This window comes from Ursus arctos, unplaced genomic scaffold, assembly GCF_023065955.2.
Source record: "Ursus arctos isolate Adak ecotype North America unplaced genomic scaffold, UrsArc2.0 scaffold_9, whole genome shotgun sequence".
Classification (NCBI taxonomy): Eukaryota; Metazoa; Chordata; class Mammalia; order Carnivora; family Ursidae; genus Ursus; species Ursus arctos.
This window is the reverse complement of record NW_026623111.1, coordinates 43,231,941-43,252,667: the sequence shown is the minus strand read 5'-3', so window position 1 is coordinate 43,252,667 and position 20,727 is coordinate 43,231,941. Positions and strand designations below refer to the sequence as shown.

At 42.9% G+C, this 20,727-nt stretch overlaps 1 long non-coding RNA gene across 1 annotated transcript in view; it reads right to left on the bottom strand.

The window, feature by feature from the left end:
- Positions 1–8,493: 8,493 nt before the first annotated feature.
- The window catches only part of LOC113262526 (uncharacterized), a 135,282-nt gene continuing 123,048 nt past the window's right edge, over positions 8,494–20,727 (bottom strand). The window contains exons 9-10 of the long non-coding RNA XR_008958417.1: positions 10,297–10,447; positions 8,494–9,877 (exon numbers count right to left, since the gene is read on the bottom strand). This is a non-coding gene — a long non-coding RNA (uncharacterized LOC113262526). The remainder of the gene's footprint in view (positions 9,878–10,296; positions 10,448–20,727) is intronic.

The window sequence follows — 20,727 nt, the reverse complement described above, 5'->3', positions numbered from 1 at the left end:
GGCTATTACCAAAAAGACAAGAAACAACACATGTTGGCAAGGATATGGAAAAAAGAGAACTCTTGTACACTGTTAGTGGGAATTTAAATTGGTGCAGCCACTATGGAAAATAGTGTGGAGTTTCCTCAAAAAATTAAAAATAGAATTACCATATGATCCAGCAATTCCACTTCTGGGTATTTATCTGAAGGAAACTAAAACACTAACTTGAAAAGGTATATGTACCCCTATGTTTACTGCAGTATTATCTACAATAGCCAAGACATGGAAGCAACCCTAGTGTCCACTGATGAGTGAATGGATAAAGAATATGTGGTATATAAAAACAATGGATATTACTCAGCCATAGAGAAGAAGGCAATCTTGCCATTTGTGACAACATGGGTGGACCTAGAGGGTATTATGCTAAGTGAAATAAGTCAGAGAAAGACAAATATCATATGATTTCACTTATATGTGGAATCTAAAAAACAAAACACATGAACAAACAAACAAAAAGCAGAAACAGACCCATAAAGACAGAGGACAAACTGATAGTTGCCAGAGGGAAAGGGGGATGAGAGGATGGGCAAAAAGGATTGAAGGGGAGCGTGAGGTACAGACTCCAGCTGTGGACTGAGTAAGTCATGGGGATGAAAGGCAAAGCATAGGGAATACAGTCAGTGGTACTGTAATGGTGGTTGCATGGTGACAGATGGGAGCTATACTTGTGGTCAGCACAGCATGTCAAGTCCCTATGGTGTACACCTGAGGCAAATGCAACATTGTATCCACTATGATTTGATTTTTAAAAAGTATGTTGGGGATGCCTGGGTGGCTCAGTCAGTTAAACGTCTGCCTTCGGCTCAGGTCATGAACCCAGGGTTCTGGGATCAAGTGCCACATCAGGCTCCATGCTCATTAGGGAGCCTGCTTCTTCCTCTGCCTTGCACTCCCCCTGCTTGTTCTCGAGCACCCTCTCTCTCTCTCTGACAAATAAATAAATAAAATCTTTAAAAAAGGAAAAAAAATAATAAAATAAAAAATTATGTTGTTTTACATTACCAACTTTTAAGGTAATTCATTAGCAACAATTAGCAACAGGCAACTAATACAATAAGAAAAATGAAAATAAACAAATTAAGTACTGAATATAAAAAATTAAAAAAAACCCAAACATAAGAAAAGCAAAGATCAAATACAAAAATTAACAATTTAGAGATATAAAAAATGCTAGAATTAATAAATCCAAGAACTGACTCTTTGAAATTCAGTAAACTACTAACTTACCTAAGAAATAAAAAAAGAAGAAAGCATGACTATACAAAATAAGAAATGAGAATGGGGAAATAAGCACAGATGTAGAAAAAAATTTAAAAGTACTTGGTTGAGAGGCCAGTCTAACTACTCTCTTTTGGGGCTGTGTCTCCCTTTAGCTTGAACTGTAACCCCAAGAAAGCCTTATCTGTGCCTTTGGAAAAAAGAAAGAAAGAAAAAAGGACTCAATTCAACTTAATGAATTATTAAAATTTTAAAAGAAAATGTTTATTTCATACCTGATTCCCTTCGTTTTCCCTAGGGGGACGTCAGATGATGTAAATTTGGGCTTTGTGTCTTTATCCTGACTATTCACTGTAATTCAGGGTGAAACTGGCTGAAAATCTTGCAAAGCAGGATTTATCTACCAGCATGTCACAACCTATTAATGATCATGAAACCTCTTGACCAGAATTTTATTTTATTTTTTTTTAAAGATTTTATTTATTTGACAGAGAGACAGCCAGCGAGAGAGGGAGAGAGGGAACACAAGCAGGGGGAGCACGAGAGGAAGAAGCAGGCTCTTACCAGAGGAGCCTGATGCGGGGCTCAATCCCAGAACACTGGGATCACACCCTGAGCCGAAGGCAGATGCTTAACAACTGAGCCACCCAGGCACCCCTTGACCAGAATTTTAAAGCGACATAAAATAGAATATAAAAACAGGAATGTAATACGTACTATTAGTAAAACATAAAAAGGGTAAGTGTTGTTTTCATTAAACTTGTACTTCAGTCATGTGTGGGTAAATGTGTGCACATTAGTGGCTAAGTAAAAATGTATTTCTTACTCTTTGTCCAGGTCAAAAGCATTTGAAAGCCACAAGTGCAGGACTCGGGGTATATGGAGAGTAATTCTGTACACACAGATAGCTCCCAAGAGAATCTTTAATTGGGAGCCCCAATGTCGAAACAGGATGGTACGACTTTTCTCCATTAAAATGTATGCCACAACCTTGTAGGTTTCAAACTGTGACTCACTTTTTCCAGGGCTTAACTTTCCTTTTTCTACCTGCAGTATAATAGCATTGGTGATTTCCATCTGTTCCAATGATCTTGTGTTTCATGGCATCTGTTAGACTTCTTCAGTTGTATCCATTTTAAAATTATGCTTGCATGTTTTTTACATTGAGAATTTGTTCATTTCTTGCTACATGATGGATTCCTGAACTTGTTATTTTTCATTTAGTTTTAAGTTATATATATTTTTTCCATATGGAATCTATCTGCTTAACATATGAAAAAACAAAAGGAAAACACTGAAGAGCAAACCATGTCACCAGTCCTTTGGGTTGCCCTTACCTCCTACCTGAATCCCTTCTTCCCGCTCTTCTCTGCTTACTCCTAAATATTGCATTGAGAAGGCATTGGCGTTCGCCTCTCTCAGCCTACACTCTGGGGGAGGGGCTGCCATGGTGTAAGTAGCCCTCTGGAAAGGCCTATGTGGCAGGGAAATGAAGACTGGCTAACAGCCAGCAAAGATCGGAGGTCTGACAACAGCCACATGAGTCAGTTTGGAAGCAGACCCTCACCTAGTTGAGCCTTGAGATGACTGTTCTCCTGGCTGATAACATAATTGCTTCCTTGTAAGAGACCCCGAGACAAAGGACCCAGCAAAGCTGTATCCAGATTCTTGACCCACTGTGAGATAATAGTTGTTTTCAGTCGGTATGATTTGGGGTAACTTGTTACACCACAAAGATAATGAATACAGGGGCAAGTCACCCATTGTTTGAGCCTTGTTGGAGTCATGGCTCAGTCTATGTCAGGGGTGTTGAAAGGAGCCAGATATGGTCTGTCCTTAATTCCTGATGAATATGGGCACATGCGGACACATGACCCAGGCTCAGCCTATCCAGGAATGGCCTGGGTTTTAGTGACCTAAATCCCTAAAGAAGTGGTGATGGGTCAGAAATGATTCTTCACAGTGCCTGCCCCAAGGATTCCACAGCAGAGGTACCAATGGCAACTTCCTAGGCAGACTGTCCCTTGTCTCTGGTCCTCAATTGCTCTATCTGTAAAATGGAGACAGTAACTGTTTGTCCCTATAAGGTAGGGGTGTTGTGAGGATACATGGATTCCAATAAAGTGCTTAGGTCAGCACCTGGCATACAGTAAGTGCTATTTTAATGTTGATTTTTATTATTATTTTATACATGAGGAAATGAAGGCCCAGAGAAGTAATTTGCTAGGACTGGAACTCCCACTGAAAGAGTGGAAGGGGATATTAGAAAAAGGGGGCTCTTTCCCCATTGCTTTTTAAAGAACTTGTAGAAAGATGCTCTAAAATAGGGAGTTGTTGGCACTGAAGATGGAGATTCATTGGGAGAATTTTGAGTAGCAAAGTGGAGTCCTGCTTTACCACCCCCAACTCATTCAGTCTCCCCTGTGTGGGTGAGATGTCAGATTCCCAGTGTAGTTTGCTTCTTCAGGGTTGGGCTGCTGACAAACCTAGTATTGACCGGTGGGATCAGGGCATCCCCAGGTTTTCCCTGTGGGCTCTCCCGAACAGTGAACACCTCCTGAGGGCTCACTGTGTGCCCAGTACTAGTTACCCACATGCTTTCTGTGCATTAACACACGCCAGCAACCTTACAGGTACTTATTATCAGCCCTATTTTATTGATGAGGAAACTGAAGCACAGAGAGGTTAAGTAACTTATCCAAGATCACACAGCTAGTGAATAGCAGAGCTTTGAATTTGGGCAGTCTGACTTCAGATTATGCTCCTAACCACTAGTTTTCCCTGCCTCTCAGGTGAAGTGGTTCAGTCCTATCTACCTCCAGGCAGGCTCAGTCAAGTGCACAGTAACTGCCTCATGTGCTGGTCACTATGGTCGGCTGAATAATGGCCCCCAAAGATACCCATGTCCTAATGTCCAGAACCTGTGAATGTTACCTTATATGGCAAAAAGGACTTTGCAAATGTCATTAAATAGAAGATTTTGAAAGATGGAGATTATCCCAGATTATCCAGGGGGACACTAACTGTAATCACAAGTGCCCTTCTAACAGGGAGCCGGAGGGGGATTTGAGAACGAAAGAGCAAGTAGGAGACCTGAGGATGGGAGCAAGAAGAGAGATTCCAGGAAGCTCAGGAGTTAAGGGATGCAGGCAGCCTGGAGAAGTTAGAAAAGGCAAGAAAACGGATTCTCTCCTACACCTCCCTGCCTGTACCTTGCCTTTAGCTCATTAAAACGGATTTCAGACTTCTGACCTCAAGAAGTGTAAGAACACAAATTTGTGGGGTTTTAAGCCACCAAATTTGTGGTGATTTGTTACAGCAATGATAGGAAACCCATAATAGTCACCAGCTTTGAGGGTGCCTCATTTCGGGGGCCATGGCATTAAGGGCAGGGATTACAGGTAATTCAGCTGCCCTTGGCCCCGCCCCCACCAGTCATCTGTCCAATCATATGCCAGCAGCTTTCACTCCTTCACTCACATACTTACTGAGCGCCTCCTAGGGTCTAGGCACTATTAGAAATCCTGGGCTTATAATAAGAAGTAAACGAAACTGCTTTCTCACAGTTTCCATTCCAACGAAGGAAAGAGATCGTACATGCACAAAGGGAAATACATTCTCTGAAGACAATAATTTGTTTAGCTTAGGCCTCAGCTCACCTAGGTAACCTCACAGCCTTCTACCTGACTCCAAGAAAGACATCCTTGTCCAGTTTCTTTGTGAGTCAGACCACATGTGAGGCACCTTGACCCTTGTGCCCCCTCACCCCAACCAATGCATCCAGACCACAGAGTTCTTTTCTTTTTTAAAATTAAGTAATGTCCACGCCCAACGTGGGGTTTAAACTCATGACCCCAAGATCAGGAGTCATAAGCTCCACAAACTGAACCAGCCAGGCGCCCCCAGAGTTATTTTCTTAAATGGCCCATCAGTCCTGAGGGATCAAGACCAAACTCCTTAGCATGGCTCAAAAGATCCTTCTGGCTTTGGTCTCTGCTCCCCACTGCAGCCTCATCCCACACTCCCCTTCCACGGCCTGACCTTGCCCCCCCCAGCCCAGCTGACCCACTGGTGTTCCCTAACTAGGCCAGGACCCTTCTCTAGGCCTTTGCCTGTCTACTTGCCTGCTGAGGACGCCCTTCCCCATTCCTCTTTGAGAAAGCCTTTCCAGGACCCCCAAGTTTGGGTTGGTTTTCCAAGGTACCCGGGGAACACCCCACACATAGCACTCACCATATAGTAATGTATGTACATGTGGTCGTTCCTCAATGAATTGTAAGCTCCTTGGGCAATGGACTGCCCACTTCATTCATCTTGAAATTGTGAGTGTGCCTTACAAAATCTCCAGGCACACAGGAAGCCCTCACAAACATTTCCTGAAGGAACAAGTCTGAGTGAGGAGGTTTCACAAATCTCACCATGGGAGTGAAGAGAAAGAAGTCATTCATGAGGGCTAGGTGTGCCTTTCAGAGAATGTGAAATTTCAGACATGCTGCGTGGAAGGGCCAAGGCTTGGCAGGGCGTCCCCACGCTGGCAAGCTGGAGCGGGTTTTTGGAGACGAGGCTAAGCTGAAGAAGGCTGGGGAGGAGGCTGAGGGGAAGAAGCTTACCCAGGGCTGCAGGCAGGCAAGTTGGAAAAAAACAGAAAGGTTTTTCGAACCATCTCAGGGAGGTGTGTGGGTCTTAATGATTCAGGTGTCAGAAAACTGTCCCAGGCAGGTAAGTTGTTGGGCTTTGATGGATGGCCATTAGGAGGTCCTTCTCCAGAGACATGTTACAAAGAGCCACTTCCAAACGCACGTCTCACCCTTGTAGGAAAGAACTGGAATACTTCTTCCTTTATTTGGGTCAGGCTGCTTTAAGATGGCTCTGACTGCCCCTCCGGGCAAGAAGAGGAAAAAGGGAGGAGGAAGAAGTCACGGATAGGAGGAAGTTTTGAGACTCACGGAAGCCAAAGGGCTAGTAGCACCCCAGAATCCTCAGTGGGCTGGTTTTGTGATCTGTAGGCACTTTAAAAGCTGGAAGGGGAGTGGCATTTTCATTGTGTGTCTAAAGCTTGTTTACTTCCCTGGGGCTGGTTCTCTGATTGCCACGCTTTAGAATATTTACATATGAATGAGCACAATGGGACACTAGTTATATAACCCCCCAGGCAGGCTGGTTTCAGGATCAGAATTGAAGGAAGATTGACCTTCAGTTCTTCTGGGAATCTCTAGGCAACTTAATGGACCAAAGAGCTGATTCAGAAGATGGGCTGGGTGGGGCCTGAACTTGTATTCTCTTTTAACTGTTTTTAGGCTAAGAGGAGATAGGAGATGAGATTTTGGTCTTGCACCCAGCCCAGCTCCCCCTTGCTCCGGCCCTGCACTCTACAGTTTTATTCCACAGCCCCCATGAAAAGGTGCCCTCCTCCAGTTGCCACCAGATGTAGAATTTTCCAATGGACTAGCATTTTTGTGGTTGTTCCTGGTCTGTGACTGTGTCCTGGTGCCAAATCTCTTCCCCGTGTCTGTGTCTTGACCCCTTCACCAACCCCACCTGGTGTCATCCCAACATTTCTTCAAAGACCTGGCGTTGTCAGCTCCTACTGCAGCGGTTGCAATAGTGACATTATTTGTGGAACTTTAGCCTAAAAACGGAACCCTTCCGTGACTGAGAAAATGAAAAAAAAAAAAAAAAAAAAGTTTAAACCTAATTTCAAAAAAAAATTGAGGACCATATATACCTATATCTCTCTCCTGACTTGGGCCTTGTGTAGAAAAGACTGCTCATTGCGGGACTCCCGGGTGGCTCAGTTGGTTAAGCGTCCTACTCTTGATTTCCGCTCTGGTCATGATCCTCAGGGTCGTGAGGTGGAGCCCCACGGCAGGCTTTGTGCTTAGCAGTGAGTCTGCTTGGGATGCTTTCTCTCTCTCTTCTCCCCCTGCCTCGCCGTGTTCTCGCTCTCAAATAAATAAATCAATGTTTAAGAAAGAAAGAAAAGATTGCTCATCACTAATCCGTGCTTGGTTCACTGCCTTCTCAAAGTTTCACAGGAGAGGCATACAGGTCCCTTAGCAGCCAAGACTGTGGGATGCTTGAGGTTCGAGGCTGTGTCATTTATTCCGGGAGCTGACACACAGCTGACATTCAGTAAATATGCTCGTGTATTTAGGAGAGAAGCCACCAGTATTCTCTGGGCTGACTTCCCCCTCATGCCCCTCCCTTTCTGCATAAATCATAGACTCAGGTCTCACCCCTGCAAAACCAAACCAAACAAGCGTCCCCATAACCTCCCCCCACCTCACCCCACTCCCTCTCACTTGCCCCTGGGAGCGGCCATAGCTACGGTCTTTTCCTTTGTAGAAAAAAAGAGCGTGATTAGCCCCACTTCTCTTCACTCCCTGTCCGCCAACGTTGTGAAATCTGCCTCCAGCGTCCATTACTCACAGAAACTGTACCCACCACATTCGTCAGGAGCCTCTTCGCTGAGAAACCCGTTGGGCCCTGTTTGGTCTCTTAGCGCGGGCTGCTGCGGATCGTTTCACCTGGGCGAGACTCCCTCGTGGCTGCCCTGACCACAGGCTCTTCCGGTTCTCCCGGGAGCCACGTCTCCCCTCCTCCACCTCAGAGTCTCTTAATTCTTCTCCGCTGCCTCACGAACACAGGTGTTGCCAAGGCGTCTAATGCTGATCTCCCCCTCCCATCTAGAACATTGCTCCCAAAACGTGCTCCACCTCGACCGCCAACATTGGCATCACTGAGAACTTGGGAGAGATGCAGAATCTTAGCTCCTTACCTTGGCCTTCCCGCCTCAGAATGTGCATTTTTTACCAAGTGACTCATCTGCACGTTGAAGGTGAAGGATTGCTGGTCTGTAGCAGCACTGGCCCGGAGAAATACAATGTGGGCCACCTGTGTAATTTAATAGGCCTGGGAGCTACACTTAAAAAGGAGGAGAGAAGAAGCACCTGGGTGGTGAAGTCGGTTAAACATCCGACTCTGGGTTGGGGCTCAGGATCACGGGATAGAGCCGGGTCTGGGCTCTGCACTCAGCATGGAGTCTGCTTGGGACTCTTTCCCTCCCTCTCCCTCTGCCCCTCTCCCCCAAAAGTAAATAAATCTTTATTATTTTTTCTTTTTAAAAAATATTTTATTTGAGAGAGAGTGAGAAAGTTTAGCGGTAATATAAGAACTTAGGGTTTAGAGTGAAACAAATTTGTGTATGAACCTGACTTCAGCACTTACTAGCTTTGTGATCTTGGGCAAATTTCCCTCTCTGCACCTCCTTTCCTCATCATGTTAGCAGGGAACTTTGCAGGCTCCATCCCAGGACCCTAGGATCATGACCTGAGCCGAAGGCAGCCGCTTAACCATCTGAGCCACCCGGGCATCCCTTAAGTTTTTATTTAAATTCCAGTTAGTTAACATATCAAAATGTAAACACTTTAAATCCTTGCTTTCCAAAGTTATATGATGGCAGACTCTGGAGCCAGACTTTCTAGGTTCAAATGCTAGTCTCACTTTCCACTGTGCCTGTTTCCTCATCTAAAATAGGGCTTATAATAATCTCTGCACTGCGGAGTTTTTGTGAAGATTAAATACATAGAAATTCCTCACACCGGTACCTGACCCATAGTAGGCATTACAATTTGTAACAGTAATAAAGGACCCATTAATAGTAACAATTATGAAGAGTTTGGGGATATTGGAAATGCCTATATTATGATGTTAAATAAAAGAAACAGAACACAAAATAGTTCTTATAGTATGATCACAACTATACTTACAACAAAGTGGCTTACAATTATGGCTAGAGTGAGACACTAAATGTTAATTGTGGTTGTGTTTGGGAGATAGAATTTTGAGTGATTTTTTTCTTTCTGCTTTTCTAAATATGGATTAATTTTGTAACAAGGAGAACCAAATTAACTTTATTTCTTAAATTGTTTACTAGTTAAGAGAATGGGCTCTGGAATAAAACTCCCTGGGTTCCCTTGAGGGCATTATGTTAAGTGACATAATTCAGACAAAGAACAGACAAATACTGTAAGATCTCACTTATACATGGAATCTTAAAAAAGAGCCAAAATCGTAGAAACAGAGAATAGAATAGTGGTTGCCAGGGGCTCTGATGTGGAGGAAAGGAGAAAACGGTCAGGGTACAAACTTCTAGTTATAAGATGAACGAGTTGTGGGGATCTAATATTCAGCATGGTGACTCTAGTTACGATACTATATTAAAATACTAGAAAGTTGTGGGGCGCCTGGATGGCACAGTTGGTCGAGCATCTGACTCTTGGTTTTCGCTCAGGTCATGATCTCAGGGTCATGAGATAGAGCTCCACACTGGGCTCCTTATTCAGCACAGAGTCTGCTTGAGATTCTCTTTCCCTCTGCCCCTCCTGCTCATGTTCTCTCTCTCTCAAATAAATAAACAAAAAATTTTAAAAATATACTAGGAAGTGGCGAAGAGTAGTTCTTCAATGTTCTCGCCAGACCAAAACCTGTAGTTACGTGAGGTGATGGATGTGCTAACTTTATTGCAGTTATCATTTCTCAATATGTATGTATCAAATCGTCACACTGTATGCCTGAAACTTACACAGTGTTATGCATCAATTATATCTCGACAAACCTGAAAAAAACAAAGAAATGGGGGATAAAAGATTCATTTCATAGATGTCAGAGAAGCAGATTTTAACTTTAATTAAGTAAAATATTAAAATAAAAAAATTCCCGGGGCACCTGGCTGGCTCAGTCAGAAGAATATGCAACTCTTGAGCTCGGGGTTGTGAGTTCAAGCAACACTTTGGGTATAGAGATTACTTGGAAATAAAATCTTTAAAAAAATAAAAGAAAACAAATTCCCTAGGATCCAATTCTGGCTATGCTTTTCACTACTGATGACTTTGGATAACTTGCTTAACTCCTCTGTGCCTTGATTTCCTTATCTATAAAATGGGAATAATAATTATATTTAACTCATAAGAATTGTAAGGATTAACTTAGGTAATATCTATAAAGGGTTGAGGAACATGCCTGGCACATAATCACCATGTTTTGTGATGATGATGATGAAGAAGAAGAAGGTGATGTTTGTGTTGGTGACCTGTGCGTCCTCTGGCTTTGAATCCTGGTGATCCCACTTAGCAGCTCTTGGAGTGTGGGCGTGGTTCTTAGACTCACTGAGCCTCAGCTTCTTCATCTGTAGATGGGAATAATAACACAGGTCATAGTATGGCATAGTACGGCGCAGTATCACATAGTATCATATTATGGGTGTTAAAAATGAAAACCACAGGCCCAAAGTTGAGTCACTTTTGCCAGGCCAAGTCACCAAACTGGGGCTTACTAACTAATTTAATTTCAGTTTCAACCTTCCCCAGAAACGGGGTCCTACCTGGTCAGTCAGGACTTTTCTGAGCAGCCCCCACACGGTAACCTGTCACATGGACCCTCTCTATCCACCCCCTTCTGCAAGGGAAGATGAGGCAATCTGCATGGTAAGACCTTAGCCCTTCCCCTTAAGGGAAGGTGACCTTTCCTGGGACAATCCTCTTTCCATTTTGTACAACTCCTCAGGGCTTCCCTCTTCTTGCTAGATGGGATGCAGCTGGATCCTGACTCACTTAAAAAGCGAATTACATCCTCACATTTACTCCACAGAATTTTGTTTTTTAACACAGGGAATAAAGGTGCCTGGGAGCAACAGTCACTTAAGTGTCTGCCTTTGGCTCAGGGCATGATCCCGGGGTCCTGGATTGAGTCCCACATGGGGCTCCTTGCTCAGCGGGGAGTCTTTTTCTCTCCCTGCCTCTGCCCCCTCCTTGCTGGTGCTCCTGTGCCCGTGCTTGCTCACTTTCTCTCTGAAATAAATAAATACAATCTTTAAAAAAACACATAGGGAATAAATAAGATCATTCATGTATAGTGCCTGGCTCACAGTAAGCACAATATTAATTTAAAAAATTTTAAACAAATTGGAATAACAACGTCTACCTCATAGGTTATTGTGAAGATAAAGTGGGAGCACTTGGAAAACTGCTCTATGAGGCACTAGTACGTCAATGCCCACTAGAGGGCAGTAGACGCCACCAAATACAGCTCAGTTCACCTCTCCAGCTAGGGGAGAACAAAGTAGGACAGTTCACGAAATTTCTTACCAGGCTTAGTCTCACGGCTGTGATTATACTGGAATGCAGTGAGTGCATATAATATTTCACATGACTGAACTACCTGCTTGGGCTTAGGAATTGTTTTGTTTGATGTAGATTTAAAAAAAAAATGATGATTTTTACTAGGGAGCCTGTTGTAGTTCCACATTCACCTCCGTCATGTTCCATTTTCAGCTCTGGCCATTCCCACTGGCACTTACGCTCTGGCCTCGCCCCCACCGTGCTACCCAAGGTGTGGTCTGTGGACCAGCAGCATCCGTTTCAACTGCACTTGCAGAACCCTGGGCCTCACCCTAGACTCGCTGAAGAAGCAAACTGAAGTCTTAGATTTCTCTCAAGAAGTCACTCTGCCCGTTATACACGCTGGTCTTCCCAAATCAGAAACCCCTCCTTCCCTGTCTGGGGGGCAAACTGGCGTCTTGTTCGTTCTTCTTACTTAACCCACTAGTGAGGGAACCAGCAGGACAGGAAACTCAGTTCCAAGGAGAATGGAAGAGACTAGTAAATACAGAGTCTGTGAGGAAAAGAACTTGGGAATAAGACTGCAACATCCCTCGCAACCAACACTGCTTCCTATCGCCCGAGTAAGAGCACAGTGACCTTTGGCGTTACCTTTTCTACCTGACAATATCATTTGCCACTATCTCCCACGGGTTAATATCTAACTTTACAGACTCTAGGCCCTGTCGACAGTCAGTTACAAGCCAAATAAGATGGAGAGCCAGACCAACCCCATTCGGGCTTCTTAGACAATACTCCAGGATGACTTTGAAAAGGCACATAGTCATATTTTGCCTTATTTCCGACTTTTCAATATTTTTTTTTTAAAGTTTAAGCTTGATGACAGAGATAATAAGGAATTACATGTTGGGCTGCCAAACTTATTAATACAGTAGAATATGTTCGTTTCAGAGGATGAAGTAAATATCTACGTCACAGAGCTGAATGGAAAGGAAAACGAGATAGAATTATGTTTGTCTTTTAAAAGATATTTTTCTGGACCATAAAATGGTCGTAACATCTATTTCATACAGCAGATGATCTCAAATATTTTGGTCTTGGATTCCTAGACCAAATTTTTTAAAAAAGATTTTATTTATTTAGCAGGGAGAGAGAGAGAGAGAGCATGCACAAGCAGGGGGAGTGGCAGGCAGAGGCAGAGGGAGAAGCAGGGCTTGATCCCAGGACCCTGGGATCATGACCTGAGCTGAAGGCAGATGCTTAACCGACTGAGCCACCCAGGCATCCCCTAGACCAAATTTTAATACTCTCAAAAATTATTGAAGATCCCAGAGTGTTTTCTGTTATGTCTATCAATATTTAATATTAGAAATTAAAACTGGGAAATTTAGAAAATATTCTCATTTACATAGTAATAATAAAAAACTCATTTGTTAACATTAATAACAATTTTTAAGAAAAGAAACTATGTTTTCCAAAGCCCCACAAAGATTTGGCTTTGATTCAGAGGACACAGTTAAACTTTCCACAGTGCCTTTGGTACTTCAATAATTTTTTAAAAAACATTTTATTTTCAGTAATCTCTACACCCAACATGGGGCTTAAATTCACAACCCTGAGATCAAGAGTCGCAGGCTCCACCAACTAAGCGGGCCAGATGCCCCCCAGTAATTATCTACTTGTCTGTCTATCTATCTGTCTATCTGTAAAGATTTTACTTATTTATTTGACACAAAGAGAGAGAGCACAAGCAGGGGGAGCGGCAGGCAGAGGAAGAAGCAGGCTCCCCACTGAGCAGAGAGCTGGACATGGGGCTTGATCCCAGGACTCTGGGATCATGACCTGAGCTGAAGGCAGATGCTTAACCGGCTGAGCCACCAGGGGGCCCCAGTAATTTCTATTTAGATGAGATTGGATAACATGCTGGTCCAAGACAAGCCTAGGAGTGACAACGGATATTTTTGGTATTTATATGGCTTGACTTACTACACTGACTACATTTTTATAAAAACATTCTCTGACCCATAGGTGTTCTGTAATCAATTAAGAGTGGGCTATACATTGATGCTATTACTTGAACAGTTTGTAGTTGTTTTTTTAAGGGCCTTTTATCACTAGATATTAGAACTAATCCCTGCTTCTTGAGGGCAAGGATTTTTAGTAGGCTTTGCTCACTGCTAATCTAGTGCACTCATAGCATTTTGAAACATTTGTGAAATGGATGAATGAATAAAATGAATGACGTTTCTAGAATCATATATCCTTCTGGGTAGTGGGTATGGTTTCATTTAAAAATAATTATCTTTAAAAAATTTTTTTAACTTCCAAATTGTGACCCTGGGGACACCTGGGTGGCTCAGTCAGTTAAGCGTCTGCCTTCCACTCAGGTCACGATCTCAGGGTCCCAGGATCAAGTACTGCTTCAGGCTCCCTGCTCAGTGGGGAGTCTGCTTCTCCCTCTGCTTGTGCTCTCTCTCTCTCTCTCTCTCTCTGACAAATAAATAAAATCTTTGAAAAAAAACAAAACAAAACAAAACAAAAAAACAAATTGTGACCCTGGAAGTTACCCACCTATATTTCAAAGAGGGCTCTAAAAATTTCTTTGTGGTAAGTCATAAATACTTCTTGAGAATTCTTCCCAAATTAGTATAATTTAAGTTTACTGATTAGTTAAAATTCTGAGAACCATATGTAATGAGCTAGCAAAAATGCTTTCAGTGAATTCTTTATTTTGACCACTATTTCTCTGTTTTCTAGCTTTTTGAGATTGGGTTTCTTTTCTTTAACTCAGCATAATGCCCTTGAGATCCACCCAATTGTTGCATGAATCAATCGTTGATTCACGTTTACTGTTGAGTAGTACTCTGGTATGAATTACCATAGTCTAACTGTTCACTAGATATTTAGGTTGTCTCCAGGCTTTGGCTACTACAAATAAAGCTGCTATGAACATTTATGCTCAGGCTTTGTGTAAACATAAGCTTTTGTTTCTATGGGAAGAATGCCCAAGAGTACAATTGCTGGGTCATATGGTATTTGCATGCTTAGTTTTTTTAAGAAACTACTAAACTGTATTCCAGAGTAGTTGTAGTTTGACATTCCGCCAACAATGAATAATCCCGTTTCTCCACAACCTTTTTTTTTAAAAGATTTTATTTATTTATTTATTTATTTATTTATTTGACAGAGAGTGAGACAGCCAGCGAGAGAGGGAACACAAGCAGGGGGAGTGGGAGAGGAAGAAGCAGGCTCCCAGCAGAGGAGCCCGATGTGGGGCTCGATCCTAGGACCCCGGAATCACACCCTGAGCCCAAGGCAGATGCTTAACTACTGAGCCACCCATGTGCCCCCGTTTCTCCGCAACCTTGACAGCATTTGATGTTACTAATATTTTTTATTTTAGCCACCCTGACACATATATAATGGTATCTCGTTGTGATTTGCATTTCCCTAATGGCAAATGATGTTGAACATCTTTTCATGTGTTTATTCTCCATCTATATATCCTCTCTAGTGCAATGTCTGCTCATAAAATTATCTATTTTCTAATCAGTTTTTTGGTTTTTGGTTTCTTTACTCTGGAGTTTTGAGATCTTCTTATATATTCCAGATACAAGTCTTTGTTGGATATGTGGTTTGGAAATATTTTCTCCCAGTCTATATTTGTCTTTTCATCCCCATTACAAGGTTTATTTTTTTTTTAATTTTATTTATTTGAGAGAGAGAGAAAGAAAACGAGCAGGGGGTGGGAGGGAGGAGAGGCAGAGAGACAAGCAGACTCTCCGTTGAGCGGGAAGCCCAACACGGGCTTGATCCCAGGAAATCATGACCTGAGTCGAAGGGAGACACTTAACTGACTGAGCCACCCAGCCCGCCCCCTCATTACAAGGTCTTTTATAGAGCAAACATTTTTAATTTTGATGAGGACCAATTAACCAATTTTTCTTTTTATAAATCATACTCTTCGTGTCAAGTCAAAGAACACTTTCCCTAGATCTTAAAGGTTTTGCTCCTGTTTTTCTCTAAAATCTTTTTTTGAAGATTTTTTTCTTTTTTGAAGAATGATTGACATACAATATTGTATTAGTTTCAGGTTTACAACATATTGATTTGATATTTATATACATTTAAAAATAGTCACCACAAGGGGCGCCTGCCTGACTCAGTTGGTGGAACGTGCAACTCCTGATTTCAGGGTTGTGAGTTTGAGCCCCATATTGAGTGTAGAGATTATAAATAAACAAACTTAAAGAAAACTTTATAAAAAATGGTCACCACAATAAGATTGGTTACCATCGTCACCATACAAAGTTGTTATAATATTATTGACTAAATTTTCTATGTAATATACACATCACATCCCTGGGTCTTATTTATTTTATAACTGGAAGACTGAACCTCTTAATCCCCTTCACCTATTTCACCCATCTCCCCACTCCTCTCCCCTCCCCTCCTGCAACCACCAGTTTGTTCTCCGTATTTATGAGTCTGTTTCTGTTTTGTTTGTTCACTTGTTTTGCTTTTTAGATTCCACATATAAGTGAAATCATATATATTTCTCTTTCTCTGTCTAGCTTATTTCACTTAGCATAATACCTTCTAGGTCTACCCATGTTATCACAGATGGCAAGATTTCATTCTTTTATTTTTTCTTTTCTTTTTTAATTTTAATTTTTTTAGAGTCGGGGGGAGAGCTCCAGTGGGGAGAGGGGCAGAGGAAGAGGGAGAGAGAGAATTCTAAGCAGACTCTAGGCCCAGTAGGGAGCCTGACATGGGGCTTGATCTCATGACCCTGAGATGATGACCTGAGCCAAAATCAAGAGTTGGACACCAACTGACTGAGCCACCCAGGTGCCCCTAGATTTCATTCTTTTTTATAGCTGAATAATATTCTATTACATATATTACATCTTCTTTATCCATTCATCTACCTATGGACATCTACCTCCTTTATCCATTCATCTTCTGTATCTTGGCTATTGTAAATAATGCTGGTATGAACAGAGGGGTGCATATATCTTTTGAATTAGTGTTTTTGTTTTCTTTGGATAAATACCTAGTATGTAGATTGCTTTGGGTAGTATGGACATTTTAACAATATGAACTTCCAATCAATGAGTACAGACTATCTTTCCATTTCTTTGTGTCATCGTCAATTTCTTTCATCAATGTTTTATAGTTTTCAGAGTCCTGGTCTTTTACATCGTTGGTTAAATTTATTCATACATATTTTATGCTTTTTGTGCTTTTTAAATTCTTTTTGATGCAATTTAAAATCTCAAAGTTTCACATTTTACATTTAAATCCATATTTTACTGGAACACAGCCATGCTCTTTCTTTGAATCATGGTCTCCGTCTGCGTTTGGGCTATAATGGCAGCGTTGCCTAGCTGTGACAGACAGTCTGATCCACAAAGCCTAAACTACTTACTCTTTTGCCCTTTACAAAAAATGTTGACTCTTGTTCCTGGCTGACAAATGCTGACCACTGTATGAAAAGCACGATGGCAAAAAATATTTCTTAGTGGTAATATCAACCGTTTGGAACCAAATTACCTGAAGGCAGCAGCATCCACCCACATAAATTTATAACAAATCTATCTTGAGGGGTAAGTGGCTTTCTTTTTTTATCTTTAATATTTTTAAAAACTTTTATTTATTTGTCAGAGAGAGAGAGAAAGAGAGCAGAAGCAGGGAGAGTGGCAGGCAGAGAGAGAGCAGACTCCCCGCCGAGCAAGGAGCCGATGAGAGACTCCATCCCAGAACCCTGGGATCATGACCTGAGCTGAAGGCAGCCGCTTCACGGACTGAGCCACCCAGGTGCCCCAGTGGCTTTCTTTTTGAAGCTGAAATTCCTACTAACACAACTCTAAGCATCGTTCCTGAGTCTATGCTCAGGTTTCAGTTTGTATTCCTGAAGCATCAGAGACAAAGATGTTTACAAGCAAGTGTTTGTTATTTGGTACTAGAAATCTAACAAAGTGGAGAACGTGTGTGTGTATATAATATATATACTCCTTGATGAACATCTTTGGCAAAATAAGCCATCTTCCTCTTATGGCCTTTATCCCAAGAACTTACATTAAGTGACTCAGAAATGTATTAACACTCATTCCAAATGTACCTTCTGGCCTCAAACATAACACTAGTCAGAACTCAGCCAGGCGTGGTGCCAGATGGAGTTTAAAATTGCAGATTGTCTTCTCATCCCAGTACTTGAGCTTGCTAAAATCAAAGGGTGGGATACGCATCTGTGCCAGTAATTAGATTATTCTATGTCAGCTCTGAAACCATCTTTCCGGACTCTGTGAGGCTAGAACTCATTCCTGCATTGCCAGCTGGCTTCCTCAGGTTTCCAATAGGATGTGCCAGGGGGACCCTGCGGGGCAGGACCGAGGAGGGACTTGATCCTGCATGCTGGCTATTTTTTCAGCTCTGCTCCCCCCCCCCCCCCCCCCCGCAAATGTCCCTTCACCGGCTGCAGCAGCTGCTTCCAGTCTCAGACAGCCTCACTGGGCTCCCTCTGACCTATCAGCACTACGTGCCAACATCCCTGCTCCGAGGTCCGAGTCTCCCCTTTCCAGTGACTCTCCTCCAAATTTCTAGGTAATCTCAACCTCTTCTTTCCCCCCATATCTGGGGGTGATACCTATGGCTAGAAGCTACCATCTTTGTGCATTACCTCATTGTTCCCTTTCTGCTTTTTTGAGTTTTCCAATACTGGCCTGGCCACTCCCTCATGTTAAATTCTCTTTGGGAGAATTCCTAGTGAGGCTTCTGTTTTCTAGACTGGACCCTGAGTGATCCGGGGACTATTTCACAGGGTCAACATCTGACACAGAGGCGTAGGAGGCAGAAAAGCAACGGACCTGCCAATATGCTAGCTTGCTGTACCGCTTCGGCGACATCATTTCTCTGTCTCCAAACTTCTCATGAAGCTTTGCTGAATAGTTACCAAATTTGTATTCAGAATTAGTAAATATCTCAGGGGCGCCTGGGTGGCACAGCGGTTAAGCGTCTGCCTTCGGCTCAGGGCGTGATCCCAGCGTTATGGGATCGAGCCCCACATCAGGCTCCTCCGCTGGGAGTCTGCTTCTTCCTCTCCCACTCCCCCTGCTTGTGTTCCCTCTCTCGCTGGCTGTCTCTATCTCTGTCAAATAAATAAATAAAATCTTTAAAAAAAAAAAGAATTAGTAAATATCTCAAACAGTGCTTGTTTAGGGAGAAAAAAATCAGTAAATCAATATTATTTTCCAATACTATATGAGTTATTGTTAGAGAGCATTAATGTATGTGTTTCTTTCAGAATAACCTTTCTTTTATTAAATTTCCTAAAATGAAATCTTCTAATACAAAATGATGCATGCAAATAATTGAATGTATTTATTCTTTATCACACGCATATACTAGTTTGCTAGAGCGGCCATAACGAAGCACTGCAGACCGAGTGGCTTAAATAACAGAAATGTATTTTCTTGCAGTTGTGGAAGCTGGAAGTCCAAGACCACGGTGTTGACAGGTTTGCTTTCTTCTAGGCCATTCTTGGACTGCAGACGGCTGTCTTCTGGGTCCTCACAAGGTTATCCCTCCGTTTCATTTGTATCCTGATCTCCTCTTATAAGGACACCATCATACTAGATTAGGGTCTACTCTAACAACTCTCTCTTGGGTTTGAATTCTTGTTTCCTGGATCCTATGTCTTCCTCTTTTTGGTCCGTTTCCTTGTTGTGACATCAGTTTAACGTTTCAAGGATTGGGGGACACCTGGGTGACTCAGTTGGCTAAGCATCTGCATTCAGCTCAGGTCATGATCTCAGGGTCCTGGGATTGAGCCCTGCCTTGGGCTCCCCGCTTGGTGGGAAACCTACTTCTCCTTCGCCCTCTGCCCCTGCCCCCTGCTTGTGCTCTCTCTCGGACAAATAAATAAAACATCTTAACATTTAAGGATTCACTGATTCAGCCGACATTTCCTGAGCTTGTGTCAGGCACAGCACTAGGCACTAGGGATAGGCAAGTAAGAGAAATAGACACTGTTACTGCCTCCAGGCTGCAATGGCTCTGTGACAACACAATGGCCAATGTGACCTGAAAATAGGAGCAGACACCCAATGGCCTAGGACAGAGTAATGGCCCTCTTTACAAATGTCATCATGGAGAAAATAGGGACTAAAGTGTATTGAGTTCTGCCATCTCCCAACACATTAATCTACGTTACCTCATCTCGTGCTCACCAGATTCTATTAGTATAACACCCATGTTACAAGGAGAAGGCCGGAGTGCAAGCCCTGAGCCTCAGAGCTCGGTTAGTAACTTGCAGAGCCAAGTGTCCACTGCAGAGCTCTTCCAGCCGTGTTATGCGATGCTGCAAAAACGAATGCATACAGACCCACAAATTACGGTTTAACTCCTCCTGAACCCAAAGAGCCATTTTGCTCATGCACATAGCGATTTGTTTTATTCTGACCATCCTTTCAGGTAAGGTCCTGAGTCCCTAGGAATCCCTCATTTATTCATTCACTACTTGTTGAGCTGCTGAGATTCATGTGAGGCACTCTGCTAGGTGCTGGAGATAAGCCAGTAAACCAAAAAAGAATTACTTCCCTCTTTTTTTTTTTTTTTTTTTTTTTTAAAGATTTTATTTATTAATTTGACATAGAGAGACAGCCAGTGAGAGAGGGAACACAAGCAGAGGGAGTGGGAGAGGAAGAAGCAGGCTCCTACCGGAGGAGCCTGATGTGGGGCTCGATCCCAGAACGCTGGGATCACGCCCTGAGCCGAAGGCAGACGCCTAACCGCTGTGCCACCCAGGCGCCCCAAGAATTACTTCCCTCTTGGAGCTTAAACAAGTGGAGAGTATCACAAATAAAGTTAAAAACAAAAAGTGAAGATAAATTCTATGGGGGAGGGAAAACAAAGGGTAAGCAGAATAGGAAGGGGGGAGTAATAATTTTTTAAAAAGATTTTATTTATTTATTAGAGAGAGAGAGAGAGCGCATGAGCAGGGGGAGGGGGAGAGGGAGAGGGAGAAGCAGACTCCCCACGGAGCAGGGAACCCAATGTGGGGCTGGATCCCAGGACCCCGATCATGACCTGAGCTGAAGTTGGACGCTTAACTGACTGAGCCACCCAGACATCCCTACTAATTTTTATTTATGGTCAGGAAAGGCATTTCTGGTATGGGGCTGTTACAGAGACGGAAGGGAAGGAGGAAGCTATGTAGATAGCTAGGCAGAGGGACCAGCAAGTGCTGAGGTCCCTGGGTGGGAGCAAGGAGGCCAGTGTGGTTGGGAAGAGGGAGTCATGGATGAACAGTTAGACCAGCAGAGGTTTCGGAGGCCATAGTAAGGAC